The sequence below is a fragment of the Manis pentadactyla genome, chromosome 8, assembly GCF_030020395.1.
Source record: "Manis pentadactyla isolate mManPen7 chromosome 8, mManPen7.hap1, whole genome shotgun sequence".
Lineage (NCBI taxonomy): Eukaryota > Metazoa > Chordata > Mammalia > Pholidota > Manidae > Manis > Manis pentadactyla.
This window is the reverse complement of record NC_080026.1, coordinates 63527715-63542894: the sequence shown is the minus strand read 5'-3', so window position 1 is coordinate 63542894 and position 15180 is coordinate 63527715. Positions and strand designations below refer to the sequence as shown.

General features: G+C 40.5%; 1 protein-coding gene across 2 annotated transcripts in view; it reads right to left on the bottom strand.

Annotated features, from left to right (window-relative positions):
- Positions 1-15180, bottom strand: part of LOC130684562 (AN1-type zinc finger protein 4-like) — an 87316-nt gene that overhangs the window by 71989 nt on the left and 147 nt on the right. The window contains exon 1 of one of the 2 annotated variants that reach the window (XM_057505818.1): positions 10300-11417. The exons of the other annotated variant lie outside the window; for it this stretch is intronic. The gene's annotated coding sequence lies outside the window, so the exon portion shown is untranslated. Of the gene's footprint in view, positions 1-10299; positions 11418-15180 lie in introns of those variants that run through there. 2 annotated transcript variants of the gene reach the window in all.

Here is a 15180-nt window from a genome sequence, read left to right as displayed (position 1 = left end):
TTTATCCATTCATCTACTGGATACTTAGGTATCTTCCATTTCTTGGCTATTGTAAATAGTGCTGCGATAAACATAGGGGTGCATCTGTCTTTTTCAAACTTGGCTGCTGCATTCTTAGGGTAAATTCCTCGGAGTGGAATTCCTGGGCCAAATGGTATTTCTATTTTGAGCTTTTTGAGGAACCTCCATACTGCTTTCCACAATGGTTGAACTTATTTGCATTCCCACCAGCAGTGTAGGAGGGTTCCCCTTTCTCTGCAACCTCACCAACATTTGTCGTTGTTTGCCCTTTGGATGTTGGTGATCCTTACTGGTGTGAGGTGATATCTCATTGTGGTTTTAATTTGCATTTCTCTGATGACAAGCAATGTGGATCATCTTTTCATGTGTCTGTTGGCCATCTGAATTTCTTCTTTGGAGAACTGTCTGTTCAGCTCCTCTGCCCATTTTTTAATTGGATTATTTGCTTTTTGTTTGTTGAGGTCTGTGAGCTCTTTATATATTCTGGTCGTCAAGCCTTTATCGGATCTGTCATTTATTAATATATTCGCCCATACTGTAGGATACTTTTTTGTTCTATTGATGGTGTCCTTTGCTGTACAGAAGGTTTTCAGCTATATAGTCCCACTTGTTCATTTTTGCTTTTGTTTCCCTTGCCTGGGGAGATATGTTCACGAAGAGGTCGCTCATGTTTATGTCCTAGAGATTTTTGCCTGTCTTTTCTAAGAGTTTTATGGTTTCATGACTTACATTCATGTCTTTGATCCATTTAGAATTTACTTTTGTGTATGGGGTTAGACACTGATCCAGTTTCATTCTCTTACATGTAGCTGTCCAGTTTTGCCAGCACCATGTCTTGAAGAGACTGTCATTTCCCCATTGTATGTCCATGGCTCCTTTATCACATATTAATCGACCATATATGTTTGGGTTAGTATCTGGGGTCTCTATTCTTTTCCAGTGGTCTGTGGCTCTGTTCTTGTGCCAGTACCAAACTGTCTTGATTACTGTGGCTTTGTAGTAGAGCTTGAAGTTGGGGAGTGAGATGCCCCCCACTTTATTCTTCCTTCTCAGGATTGCTTTGGCTATTTGATCTTTGGTGTTTCCATATGAATTTTAGAACTATTTGTTCTAGTTCATTGGAGAATGTTGTTGGTAATTTGATAGGGATTGCATCAAATCTGTATATTGCTTCGGGTAGGATGGCCATTTTGACGATATTAATTCTTCCTAGCCAAGAGCATGGGATGAGTTTGCATTTGTTAGTGTCCTCTTTAATTTCTCTTAAGAGTGTCTTATAGTTTTCAGGGTATAGGTCTTTCACTTCCTTGGTAAGGTTTATTCTTAAGTATTTTATTATTTTTGATGCAATTGTGAGTGGAATTGTTTTCCTGATTTCTCTTTCTATTAGTTCATTGTTAGTGTATAGGAAAGCCACAGATTTCTGTGTGTTAATTTTGTATCCTGCAACTTTGCTGTATTCTGATATCAGTTCTAGTAGTTTTTGGAGTGGAGTCATTAGGGTTTTTTATGTACAATATCATGTCAACTGCAAATAGTGACAGTTTAACTTCTTCTTTACCAATCTGGATTCCTTGTATTTCTTTGTTTTGTCTAATTGCCATGGCTAGGACCTCCAGTACTATTTTGAATAACAGTGGGAGAGTGGGCATCCCTGTCTTGTTTCTGATCTCAGAGGAAAAGCTTTCAGCTTTTCACTGTTCAGTATGATGTTGGCTGTTGTTTATCATATATGGCCTTCATTATGTTGAGGTACCTGCCCACTATACCCATTTTGTTGAGAGTTTTTATCATGAATGGATGTTGACTTTTGTAGATTGCTTTTTCAGCATCTATGGAGATGATCATGTGGTTTTTGACCTTCTTTTTGTTGATGTTGTGGATGATGTTGATGGATTTTCTAATGTTGTACCATCCTTGCATCTCTGGGATGAATCCCACTTGGTCATGGGGTATGATCCTTTTGATGTATTTTTGAATTTGGTTTGCTAATATTTTGTTGAGTATTTTTGCATCTATGTTCATCAGGGATATTGGTCTGTAGTTTTCTTTATTGGTGGGGTCTTTGCCTGGTTTTGGTATTAGGGTGATGTTGGCTTCATAGAATGAGTTTGGGAGTATTCCCTCCTCTTCTATTCTTTGGAAAACTTTAAGGAGAATTGGTATTATATCTTCTCTATATGTCTGATAAAATTCTGAGGTAAATCTTTCTGGCCCGAGGGTTCTGTTCTTGGGTAGTTTTTTGATTACTGCTTCAATTTCTTTGCTGGTAATTGGTTTGTTTAGATTTTGTGTTTCCTCCTTGGTCAGTCTTGGAAGGTTGTATTTTTCTAGGAAGTTGTCCATTTCTTCTAGGTTTTCCAGCCTGTTAGCATATAGGTTTTTATAGTAGTCTCTAATAATTCTTTGTATTTCTGTTGGGTCTGTTGTGATGTTTCCATTCTCTTTTTTTTATTCTCTTTTTCTCTTAATAAGTCTGGCTAGAGGCTTATCTATTTTGTTTATTTTCTCAAACAACCAGCTCTTGGTTTCATTGATTTTTTTCTCTTGTGTTCTTCTTCTCAATTTTATTTATTTCTTCTCTAATCTTTATTATGTCCCTTCTTCTGCTGACTTTAGGCCTCACTTGTTCTTCTTTCTCCAATTTTGATAATTGTGTCTTTAGACTATTCATTTGGGTTTGTTCTTCCTTCTTTAAATATGCCTGGATTGCTATATACTTTCCTCTTAAGACTGCTTTCGATGTGTCCCACAGAAGTTGGGGCTTTGTGTTGTTGTTGTCATTTGTTTCCATATATTGCTTGATCTCCATTTTAATTTGGTTGTTGATCCATTGATTATTTAGGAGCATGTTGTTAAGCCTCCATGTGTTTGTGGGCCTTTTTATTTCTTTGTACAATTTATGTACAAGTTTTATATCTTTGTGGTCTGAAATGTTGGTTGGTAGCATTTCAATCTTTTTGAATTTACTGAGGCTTTTTTTGTGGCCTAGTATGTGGTCTATTCTGGAGAATGTTCCATGTGCACTTGAGAAGAAAGTGTATCCTGTTGCTTTTGGATGTAGAGTTCTATAGATGTCTATTAGGTCCATCTGTTCTAGTGTGTTGTTTAGTGCCTCCATGTCCTTACCTATTTTTTGTCTTGTGGATCTGTCCTTTGGAGTGAATTGTGTGTTGAAGTCTCCTAAAATGAATGCATTTCATTCTATTTCCTCCTGTAGTTCTGTTAGTATTTGTTTCACATATGCTGGTACTCCTGTGTTGGGTGCATATATACTTATAATGGTTATATCCCCTTGTTGGACTGACCCCTTTATCATTATGTAATGTCCTTCTTTATCTCTTGTTACTTTCTTTGTTTTAAAGTCTATTTTGTCTGATACTAGTGCTACAACACCTGCTTTTGTCTCCCTATTGTTTGCATGAAATATCTTTTTCCATCCCTTGACTTTTAGTCTGTGCATGTCTTTGGGTTTGAGGTGAGTCTCTTGTAAGCAGCAGATAGATGGGTCTTGTTTTTTATTCATTCAGTGACTCTATGTCTTTTGATTGGTGCATTCAGTCCATTTACATTTAAGGTGATTATTGATAGGTATGTACATATTGCCATTTCAGGCTTTAGATTCATGGTTACCAAAGGTTCCAGGTTACTTTCCTTACTATCTGAGAGTCTTAACTTAACTCACTTAGTATGCTGTTACAAACACAATCTAAAGGTTCTTTTCTATTTCTCCTCCATTTTCTTCCTCCTTCATTCTTTATATATTAGGTATCAAATTCTGTACTTTTCGTCTATCCCTTGATTAACTTTAGGGATAGTTAATTTAATTTTGCATTTGCTTTGTAATTAGCTGCTTTACTTTCTTTACTGTGGTTTTATTACCTCTGGTGACAGCTATTAAACCTTAGGAACACTTCTGTCTATAGCAATCCCTCCAAAATAGACTGTAGGTTTGTGAGAGGTAAATTCTCTCAGCTTTTGCTTATCTGGAAATTGTCTAATCCCTCCTTCAAATTTAAATGATAGTCTTGCCAGATACAGTAATCTTGGTTCCAGGCCCTTCTGCTTCATGGCATTAAATACATCATGCCACTCCCTTCTGGCCTGTAAGGTTTCTCCTGAGAAGTCTGATGTTAGCCTAATGAGCTTTCCTTTGTATGTGATCTTATTTCTGTCTCTGGCTGCTTTTAACAGTCTGTCCTTATCCTTGATCTTTCCCATTTTAATTACTATGTGTCTTAGTGTTGTCTTCCTTGGGTCCCTTGTGTTGGGAGATCTGTGGATCTCCATGGCCTGAGAGACTATCTCCTTCCCCAGATTGGGGAACTTTTCAGCAACTACCTCCTCAAAGACACTTTCTATCCCTTTCTCTCTCTCTTCTTCTTCTGGTATCCCTATAATGTTAATAATGTTCCACTTGGATTGGTCACACAGTTCTCTCAATATTCGTTCATTCGTAGAGATCCTTTTTTCTCTCTGTGCCTCTTCTTTGTATTCCTCTTCTCTAGTTTCTATTTCATTTATTGTCTCCTCCATCATATCCAACCTGCTTTTAATACCCTCCATCGTGCTCTTCAATGATTGGATCTCCAACCTGAATTCATTCCTGAGTTCTTGGATGCCTTTCTGTACCTCCATTAGAATGTTGATGATTTTTATTTTGAACTCCTTTTCAGGAAGAGTCATGAGGTCCATATCATTTAAATCTTTCTCTGGAGTTGTATTAAAAATTTTACTCTGGACAAAGTTCCTTTGGCGTTTCATGTTTGTATATGGCGCCCTCTAGTGTCCAGAAGCTCCACTCTGGAGCCGGTCAGCCCCTGAAGCAATGTCGGGGGTCGCAGGGAAGCGGTACTGGTGCCTGGGGGGGAGGAAAGAGCTGTTCCCCCCCTCCTGGCTGCTGTGCCTGTCTCCACTGCCTGAGCCAGTGGCCCGGTCACATAGGTATAAGTTTTTGTCCCACAGCAGCCGGATATGGATCCCTGCTTTCCACAAGCAGCTGGAATCCCAGTCTCCCCAGGAACTCTGCCTGTATTAACTTTCCAATCTGGTAGTCATGTGAGTCTCATGAAAGCACCATGAAATGTAGGTTTGTGCTCCCAGTGCAGATCTCCAGAGCTAGGTATTCAGAAGTCCCAAGCCTTCCACTCCCTCCCTGCTCCGTTTCTCTTCCTCCCACCGGTGAGCTGGGGTGGGGAAAGGGGAGAAGGGCTCGGGTCCCACTGAGCCACAGCTGTGGTACATTACCCCATTCGGTGAGGACTGCTCCCTTCTCCGAAGGATTAGTTGCGCCAAGTGTATTTTCTAATTGTATCCAGTTTTAGGAGGACGTCTCTGTCTCTCCTCTCACGTCGCCATCTTTTCTAACATTGATTAATTTTTGTATGTTGTACCAATGTTGCATTCTGGAATATATTCTATTTCTATAAGCCACATAGTCCTTCACATATGCTGCTAGATTTGGTTTAGTATTTTTTGAGGATTTTTTTGACTATACCCATAAGAGATATCTAGTTTTCTTTATGCCTTTGTCTGGTTTTGGCATCAAGGTACTATTGACCTCATAGAATGAATTGGGAAGTATTCCCCAGAGATGTGTAAGTTTTGAAATGTATTTTAGATTGAGTAAAGTCTCACAAAGAGAATAAGATAGTAGTAAGTAAAATCTAGGTGGACAGAAAGTGAACACTAGGGAAATACAGGATTCAAGAAGAAAAATTGGAGGTGAATAAATTTTTACATTTCCTTCTTTGGCTAAAGGATATGAGATATCACTAAAGTGATGCAATTTGCATAGCAATGTATTTAAAGGAGCAGTTATTTTTAAAAGATTGTGTTTGACTAATAACCTACATCTCCATTCTATAGGCATGATACTCCATGCGCATCTGAAATCTGGACACTAGACAGACACCTGAAATCCAACATAGACAAAACTAATCATCTTTCCCACAAATATCCTTGTCCTACAGTCTCCATCTTGGTAAAGAGAACCACCATCAACGTAGTCACTCAAACCAGAACACTAGGAATCATTTTAGATATTTTCTCCCTCCCCAAAATACCCAGAAGTGATCAATCCTAGCAGTACAACTCTTAATATTTCTGTAATATGCCACGCTTTCTATCCACACTGATTAGGGTTTAGTTCAGGCCTTCATTAGCTCTCAACTGAGCAATTTTAAAAGTCTAGATACAATCCCTGACTACTGTCCTTTATTCTTCTAACACATTCTCTATAATGCTAACAGTTATCTTTTTTAAAAAAGAAAGTTCAATGAAAAGTGGATTAGGGTATCATACATTTAAAAAATGATTTTACTCTCAATTATCTACATTCAAGCACAAGGAAAGGTCACACAAAGTTCTACAAATATTTTATATGTGACTTTGGAAAGTAATACAGTGAAACCACTAACGCATACTAAAGGAGGGAAATGAACCCAAGTTAGTATAAAACCTGAATTTTTTTCCCTTTAAATACTTTACCCCACTGAATAAAAACTGAACAGAAAGTAGAGTTCCCAAATACTCCTGGCCCTACACATGCACAGCCTCCCCACTGTTGGTTACAATCAACCACCCTACGCTGACTCATCATGATCACCGAAGACCACAGTTTACATTAAGGGTAGTTTTTGGTGTTGTGCATTCTACTGGATTGGACAGTGTATAATGACGGATCCATCATGTTATGGTATGATATGGAGTGTTTCCACTGCCCTAAAAATCATGTATTTCACCTATTCATCCCTTCCTCCCACCAATCCCTGGCAACCACTGATATTTTTACCATCCCCATAATTTGCCTTTTCCAGAAAGTCATATAGTTGGAATCATACAGCATGTAGATAGCCTTTTCAGATTGGCTTCTTTCATTTAGTAATATGCATTTAAGTTTCCTCTGGATCTTTTCATGGATTGATAGCTCATTTCTTTACAGCATAGGATAATATTCCATTGTCTGAATGTACTATGATTTACTTATCCATTTATCTACTGAAGGACACATCTTGGTTGCTTCCAAGTTTTGGCAATTATGAAGAAAACTGCTATAAATATCCACATGCAAGTCTTTGTATAGACATAAATTTTCAACTTCTGCGGATATACATTTCTAAAAAAACTGTGAAGTGTTTTCCAAAGTGGATGTACCATTTTGCATTCCCACCAGCAATGAATAAGAGTTCCTATTGCTCCACATCCCTGCCAGCACTTGATGTGATTAGTGTTCTGGATTTTGGCCTTTCTAACAGGCATACATGTAGAGGTAGCTCATTGTTTTAATTTGCATTTCCCTAATGACATATGTTGTGGAGCAGTTATCCTTGTAAAATGTAGAACTGGTTGTGTTATTTCTTTGCTCATGGCCCTACAATGGTTTCCCACTGTCTACAGAATAAAATTCAGACTCCTTAGAAATGCTCTTAAGATCATGAACCTCACCTTCCAGACCCATTTTATTTATACACATCTCATCCCATGTGTACCACCTCTGTATTTCAATCATTTGCACCTGCAGCTTCAGAACACATCAGCCTCTTTACCATTGCTCCTGCTTTGCTCCACCACCACCATCCCCAGGCTTAGCTACCTAACAAGTGCCTAATCATCTTTCAAGACTCAGCTCAAGTAGCAACTATTTCACAAAGCCTATTATGGTTGCTCTCTTTTGCACCCCTTTATGACTAATTTCAATGTTTTTTTTTGAAAATAGACTTTATCAAGTCTACTTGTGGAAACAAAATTGGTGAAGTATGCACATTTTTAAGGTTTTTAAGAATTTTGCTAAATTAGCCACCTGAACGAAACTTCTATCACCACTGTTAGAGATCCATTTCCCAACACTCTAGTCAATACCAGATATTATTATGCAAAACAAAATCCTTGCCAGTTTGACCAGGGAAAAATATATTTACTATATGTAAATTTGTCTGTCTTTGATTACCAGTGAGGTGGAATAATTTTTCAAGTGATTACTGGTCATTTATGTTTCTTGAGAAACAGCACAGCACCTTGAATGTGTCTTGTTAAAGAATTACTTTTGCATATGACAAACTCCCACTTAACCAGTGAGAATTTTGAGTCTTCCTCTCTGCCTGAGCACCAGTCTGTCCCACAACTGGTTGCAGTACTTTTTAGTTGAGTATCACGGTCACCTGATACTCTGCAGTGAATTTTTTTTACAACCAATTTCATTCTTAACACGTTTTTTTTACTCTACTGAACTATAAGTTACTTAAAGGAAGGACCAATTCTGATTTACCAGCCTATCACCTTGCACACCAGTTCTGTTATATGGTACTCGTTAAAGATTTGTCCAAATAAAGAGTAAATAAATATTCACTCTCTCAACTGATACTTAAAACAAACCTGTGACATACATAAGGTATCATCCCTGTTGTAAAGATGAAGGAATGTTTGCTTATGCTCCAGAAGTTAGTTTGGAAGAGTGCTGATTTCCCATGGGAATCTGTTATGATTCACTCCAAATTAAGTCCACCAAAGTTTATCCAGGTCGTAACATACATGCACATACAGAGATTTCTGCAATAGTGTGAATTTTTATAACACTAATTGGATTATTAATCAGGAACCTGAATTGCCTTGTGCAGACTGCTAGTGGTTGGCCTCACAGGAAGACAAGTTTTGTCATTGCCAGTACAACTGCTCTGAGTGCTGTTACACTATCAAAATAATGAGTAAATATAATAATACAAAGCACCATGCTAATACTGCTGGTGATAGGGGTAAAAGGTCATTACTCTTAAATAATGGCTGTATTATTTAGGTTTTATTTCTTATACCTTTAATACATTGAAATGCCTGTAGGAAAACTGTGAGTTTGTACACAGCTAATCCCTAACACCTCTTCTTGACCCCTTATGGAACCGGTTTACCGGTTTTATAGTATGATTAGGATAACATGTGGATTCTTAAGAATATACTTATCATACTATATTATATTTTAAATAAGAATGTACTACAGAATTATCAGAGTCTGTTCCCCCGAAGACAACAGCACTCCCACCTACACAGCAGCAGCTCTAGCAACAGAAGTCAGGGGTCAGGAATGCTGAAATCACCATTACAGAAATAAAAGCATGGGTGATCCGGGCCTGCCCAAGGAATTTTAGAGACAGAAGATAAAAGGAGCATTTCCTTCACACAGTACTCTCCCACAGCAATACCCTGGATATAATAAACAAGCTGGGAGTGGGAGAAGGTAACAGAATGAGAGATTTGGACGTCTTTCACCTATCACAAGAATAGGTAAAGTAACTACGGGCTGAAAGAAAGACAGCTGCCTAGTATAGCACTACCTGCAACAGAACACCCACCGTAAATTTGGCGTTTCAAATACCCAAAGGAAGCAAGGTTGGTAACCAAATGCAAAACTGAAATGTATGCCTAGAAAACAGTTACACTTCTCAGCAGTACAAATCACCGTAACAGAGGACAAAATGAGGCCATGAAATCTGGTTAAGCCAGGCTGGAACACTAGACGACAGCAGAGGAGCAAATGGAAGCTCCAGCAGGTCAAAGACCTGGCTAGTATATTAAAAGCTGGGTTTATAGATAGCTTCTGCGGTCGTGTGTGGTCATGCTAGACAGCATATTACAGAACCCCATGATGTTAGAAAAGAAAGGGCAATGAAGACTCAAAGACAGGATTGGAAACGATGCAAGAACAAGAACAGCTAATTTATGGGAGAGGAAGAGGCAGATGGCTGGTAAAGAGAAAAGTACTTCTAGAATTTTTACCAATTATTTAAAAAATAGATAGTTATTAAGAGTAATGGCATCAAAAAACCATTTCTCAATCAACTTCCAAAACCTCTCTTTTGAAAAACTTCTAAACAACACACCAAAAATAAAAGGAAGATAGTATAGCGCTGAATAATTTCAGAAACTCGGAGTCAGTTTTATCCTCTGTTCTATAGAATACTAGCCACAAAAGACATCTCTTTTAAACTTTTCTCCCCGCATAGAGATCCAGAATGCTCTGTAGCCATTAAAAATATTGACTTGTAATGAACCGTTTTTACTAATGTGTGAAACTATCCCTAAGTTATAAATACGGGTTACAGAATTATATACACATCATCCATACGCTAAACTCTAGGCTGGAATCAATTTCCTAGTGGGACAGGGAAATCCATCGGATCCAACGTCTACAGGGGCCTTCAATGCACAGCAACTGAAGACTACCGGGTCACCTGCGCAGCCCGCGTTCCTCCAAGATACTCTCCGACTACCCAGACGCACCGGCCTGACCTGGAAGGCAGCTGTCAGACCCCACGACAGAGTCGGCGACTTGGAGATCAACACCCGTCGGGAGGGGCGGAGCACCCCGCGTCGCGCTTGCGGAGGGACGGAAAGCAAAGGATGTGTTGTCGACTAGACGCCGGGGCAGCTGCGGCGGCGGAAGAGGCAGGCCCGGCTGACCTGCGTAGGGCAGCCAGTGGCAGCAGCGCGGCCAGGCTCAGCGGCCCGCGCAGCCCGGGCGCCCTCCGCGGCTTTCTCGTCCACTCCCTCTCCTGACCGCAGGCTTACACGGAGGCGCAGTCCTGCGAGCAAAGCCGCTCCAGGCACTACTAGCAACGCACCGCTGCCGTCACACCCCCGCCGCCTCGTGACACCGCGTACCAATCGCTCGCCGGCGCGCGCGTCGCCCTCCAATCAGGGGGAAGCTGAGGACGCCGGCGGTTGCTCGGGAGATGCAGCCTCCTTTGCATTCGGCGGTGGTTGTTGGTTACGAGAGGCTCGGATGTTAACCCTGTATTACTAAGAGGACACCTGACTAGGGCAGAACTGGTAGGGCTGGAGACAAGCCGCACAGCCCGCTGGGAACTGTGCGGGACTGGCTTCGGCCGACAAAGAGTGTGTACAGCGTCTTTCCAAGACCATTCTAGGTTGCCCTTAAAAGAGGTGCCATGTGGTGGGGTAAGGAGGGTCCCCGGCAGACCATGTCCAGTCGATCATTCGATGGCCTTTCCAAAGCCTGTGCACTACCAGTGCACCCCGGGTCGTCCCACCTTTAACAGACACCGTTTCCAGGGCTTCACTGTTCCCTAATGTTTCAGGCCTCACTTCCCTAATCTGAAATCGGGGGCCATTGCTAATGCCTGGATGAAAACAAGGGTGAAAGCAAACAACCCTCTGAAGTCTTACCCATTTACTCCTCACCAAATTTACTAAGACCTGTAGGCCAGGGTATTCGAGTGGACACCCTGAGCTGTTAAATCGCCCCTTTAGGTAAGCCCAGCCACCCCGCTTCCCGTTTCCGCCCCCCACCCCCACGCCCCGCATTAATTCCCAAGCTATTGACAAACCTCCCAACCTGAAAACAGTCCCCCACTCCTTTCTCCGTTTCTCACAAGTGTTCTAAATGCAACCTTTGAAGATTTTCCAACCAAACTGGCCTGTTTGACTAGGTGGATTACTCAGCTGACAATGAACATAATCTTCCTCCCACAGCAGTTTCACTCATCTTCATCTTTTGGCTCAGAGCAACGAGTCTAAGATGAACCCCAGTACCCAATCTCTGCCCTTTCTCCTTCTAAGACCCCATTCCCCAATTTATCTCCACAATCCAACAAATTATTGAGCATACACGAAGGTTTATGATGAGGCATGGGGTTTTCATTCATCTTTTGGCTCTCTTCCACTGTTCCTTAAACTCCAACACTGAATAGACTGCAGCCCCTTGAAGACAGAGATGATTATCTTTTCATACTAGACTCTAAAATAGTGCCTGTGATGAACTGGATCTTACTTAATAAAAAATTTTCTCAACCTGCCTCCCCACTTGTCAGGGATGACTGAGAGCATGGGGGCTTTGGAGTCTGGTTAATGAATTTAAAGCCTTGGGTTCCAACACTGGACGCTCCGTTACTTTGGCCAAATTATTCTTTCTCATTATCATTATCTACCATTTTTCAAGTATTCTATAGTTAAGAAGGGACTTTGCATATTCTCTCCCATCACATTCCTGCAAGGTTGGTACTGAAACCCCTCCTGGACATGGAAGGAAATAGACACTAAGAGAGGTAAAACAATTTGCGTATACTCAATAAACTCTTACGTGGGAGAAGCAGATTTAAATCTAGGTCTCAATACAAAAATCCAAACTTGTTCCATTATTCTGTACTGCTTCCAGATTTTTGTCTTATCTGTAAATTGAGGCCATTACCTATCTGGTAGTTATAGAGACCAAATAAAATAACATGCAAAGTACCTACAACTGGACCATTAGGTTCCCTCCCACTTTCAAACCTCTCAAAATAGCAATTGGCATATTTTCTGACTCAACTGTCTCATAAATTCCCTGGAATCAATCTTAATGGTAGACCATTAGATTCCATCACTCCAAAAAAAAAGCAACATGTTTAACAAATGCTTCTGAGTCAGCCCCACAGTAGGCCCAGACTTGGAGCAGAAAACTATGTACACAAGTAACCTAGCAGACAGAAGGTAGGTGGACAAAAGGGACAGGGAAAAGGAGTAGGCAACTAGTAAGCACCCACCTCTGCCATCAAGTCGCTCTCCTAGCACACAGTAGGGCAAACAGCTGATCTGTGGGAGCTGTACAAATTATTTTGACTCTTGAGCATGAACAACTCCCAGTTCAATCTTAAAAGTGCCCAAAGAAGAAGTCGGTGGTTTCAGGACTGGTGAAACCAACTGGGCTTGCCTACAAAGTTTGTGCTGTGGTATAGATTGAATACTCAGCACGAAGATGGCACAGCATAGGAAACACAGACTGGAGAGGGTTGGGGGGAGCAGTCATCCACAGGCTAGTGGCTACCACACTGGACAGAACAGTTACAGAACACTCCCATCAGTGTAGAGTTCTATGGAACAGTGCTGCTCCAGAAGCTGACATTTCCACCCTTGGCACTTCTCCCTACCATTACATGGGTTCATTCTGCTTCTTTCACAAAATAATGCAAAGCTCCAAGGAATGGGGTGTTTCTGTAAAGGGCCAGGGAGAAAATGTATCTTAGGCTTTGTAGGCTATCCACTGTCACAACTATTTAACCTCTAGTATTGTAGGTAGGGTAAAAACAGCCATAAATAATATGTAAATGAATGGATATAGTGTGTTCCAATAAAACTTTATTTACTAAAAAAGACAGTAGAATGCCATAATTTACCAGACCTGGCTTCAGTGAAACTGTACAGGCATCTTATAATTCAGTGGAGTCAGAGGAAATCCCCCTCTCCTATTGCAAAGAATCGTGAAGTATATAATCTCACATCCTCTTCCTTTATTACTTGTCCAGGCTCTGACTAAGCTCGGGCTCCCATCCAGGTTAGAAAGACTCCTGGCCATTTGTCTGGCATCTTCTACTTCTAGGATTCCCTGCCCACCCACGAAAGGCACAAATATATTTATTGTCCAACATGCCCTAAATCATACTGTGATCCTACCAAGGCTAATTAAAATATAGTTTAAAGGGGAAAAAAACAATGAAAAAACCCCAACAACATTGTGAAACATTTATTTTTGTTTTGCAGTATAAAGCCATGATTAAAACCACTGTAGAAAAATACAAAGTACACTGGATAAGAGGTAAGCTAGCTGTTTCAGTATTTGCTTATATAATTCAGTTAAGACAATGGGCACCTAAGATAGCATCATTAACTCAAAGATGTAGCTGAAGGGTTAGATATGATACCCCGTTCATTCTACTGGCCTCCAAAAGCATTCAAGGGATCATCAAATATGTCTGACACCTTCTGTTCAGATTTTAGTTCAGGCACTGCCTGTGAGGATCGACTTTTCGGTTTGGTTTTCTTAGCCTGGACACCAGAGGAGCATATGTCATCTTTAAAAAGAAAAAGAGAAAGAAAGAAAGAAAAAGAGATGTGAATAGGCAAGAAAATGAGTGCTTTTAAGGTGCATCTACACAAATCACAAAAGACTTAAGTCTGGTAAACAGTATGGGACCAAAAAAACACTATGACAGAGCCAAGCCTCCTAGATTTTGGTCCTGGCTCTGCAACTGACTAAGCTTTATGATCACATATCAGCCACAGGTTCTTCTGAGCACAATTTTCTCAGCTACAAAGGTATATATGTACATATGCAAGAGAGGAAAAGGGAAAAGAAAATGATATCCAATCCACTCCAACATTGTACTTCATTATACATTCTTTTCCCACTGGATTTTAAAAGAGCAATAAAAGTAAGCAAAGGAAATTTCAAAATAGGAGTTGCCCTCTTTTAGAATAAATGCATCAATCTGAGGCATATCAATGTAAGTGCTAAGAATATAAGTCTTGATGACTCCATTCCTGCTCAGTGTTCCACAGACACAAGTGTTTTATTAAAACAGGCATGGATTACTTTTTTTTATAATAAAACAAAATAAGTTTCTTTTGCACCCCAGGTGATGGGAAGCACATGGAGACAAAGCACAAGGCTCATGTAGGGAACAGAACCACTGTGGCCCTGCAATACCAGCTTTCTCCCAGTTAACCCCCAGATCAACCCCTGGGGGAGGAAGGGGAAAAGTAACAAATGGGTATTTGGCCTCAACTCAAGCTCTATCTACCGACACAGAACATACCAGAAGCTGTACATTTAGGTTTATGGGACATTTGGATTAGCCCTCAGTAAAGTAGTTACACCATGGAAAGAAAATGAGTATGTTTACACACAGAGATTGTTGGTGAGATGCAATGTATGAGTTATAACCTGCTTTCCTATATAGTCCTGCTCTCCTGCACTGCCCCTCCATTCTCTAAACCACTGATGCTCACTCTCCTGTTAGGACTCTGACTCAATCTAATACCTCACATCCGAGACAGCCACCTCAATCTACTTTAGCCTGTGGGGTAGTTTCTGGTCTCCTTTCATAATCAGAGTGTTCCAGGTAATTGGCAGTGGGTGTACGAAGATATAAACTAAGTTATACTTAAAAATCAGATTCCGCCCCTTCAAATTCCTTAATGTCCATCATACCAAAAAGTTGTTTCACCAAAATGACTAATCCATTCACTTGTCCATCCTCAGCCTAACTCAGGGTTAGATAGCATGCCAAAGGAAACCCACTGGGGAACACTGTCCAGGCAAGGGCCAAGACAAAGGTAGCAGGAGAAATAATCAAGTCACTGAACGAATGACTTTCTATGGCATATGAAGACAGT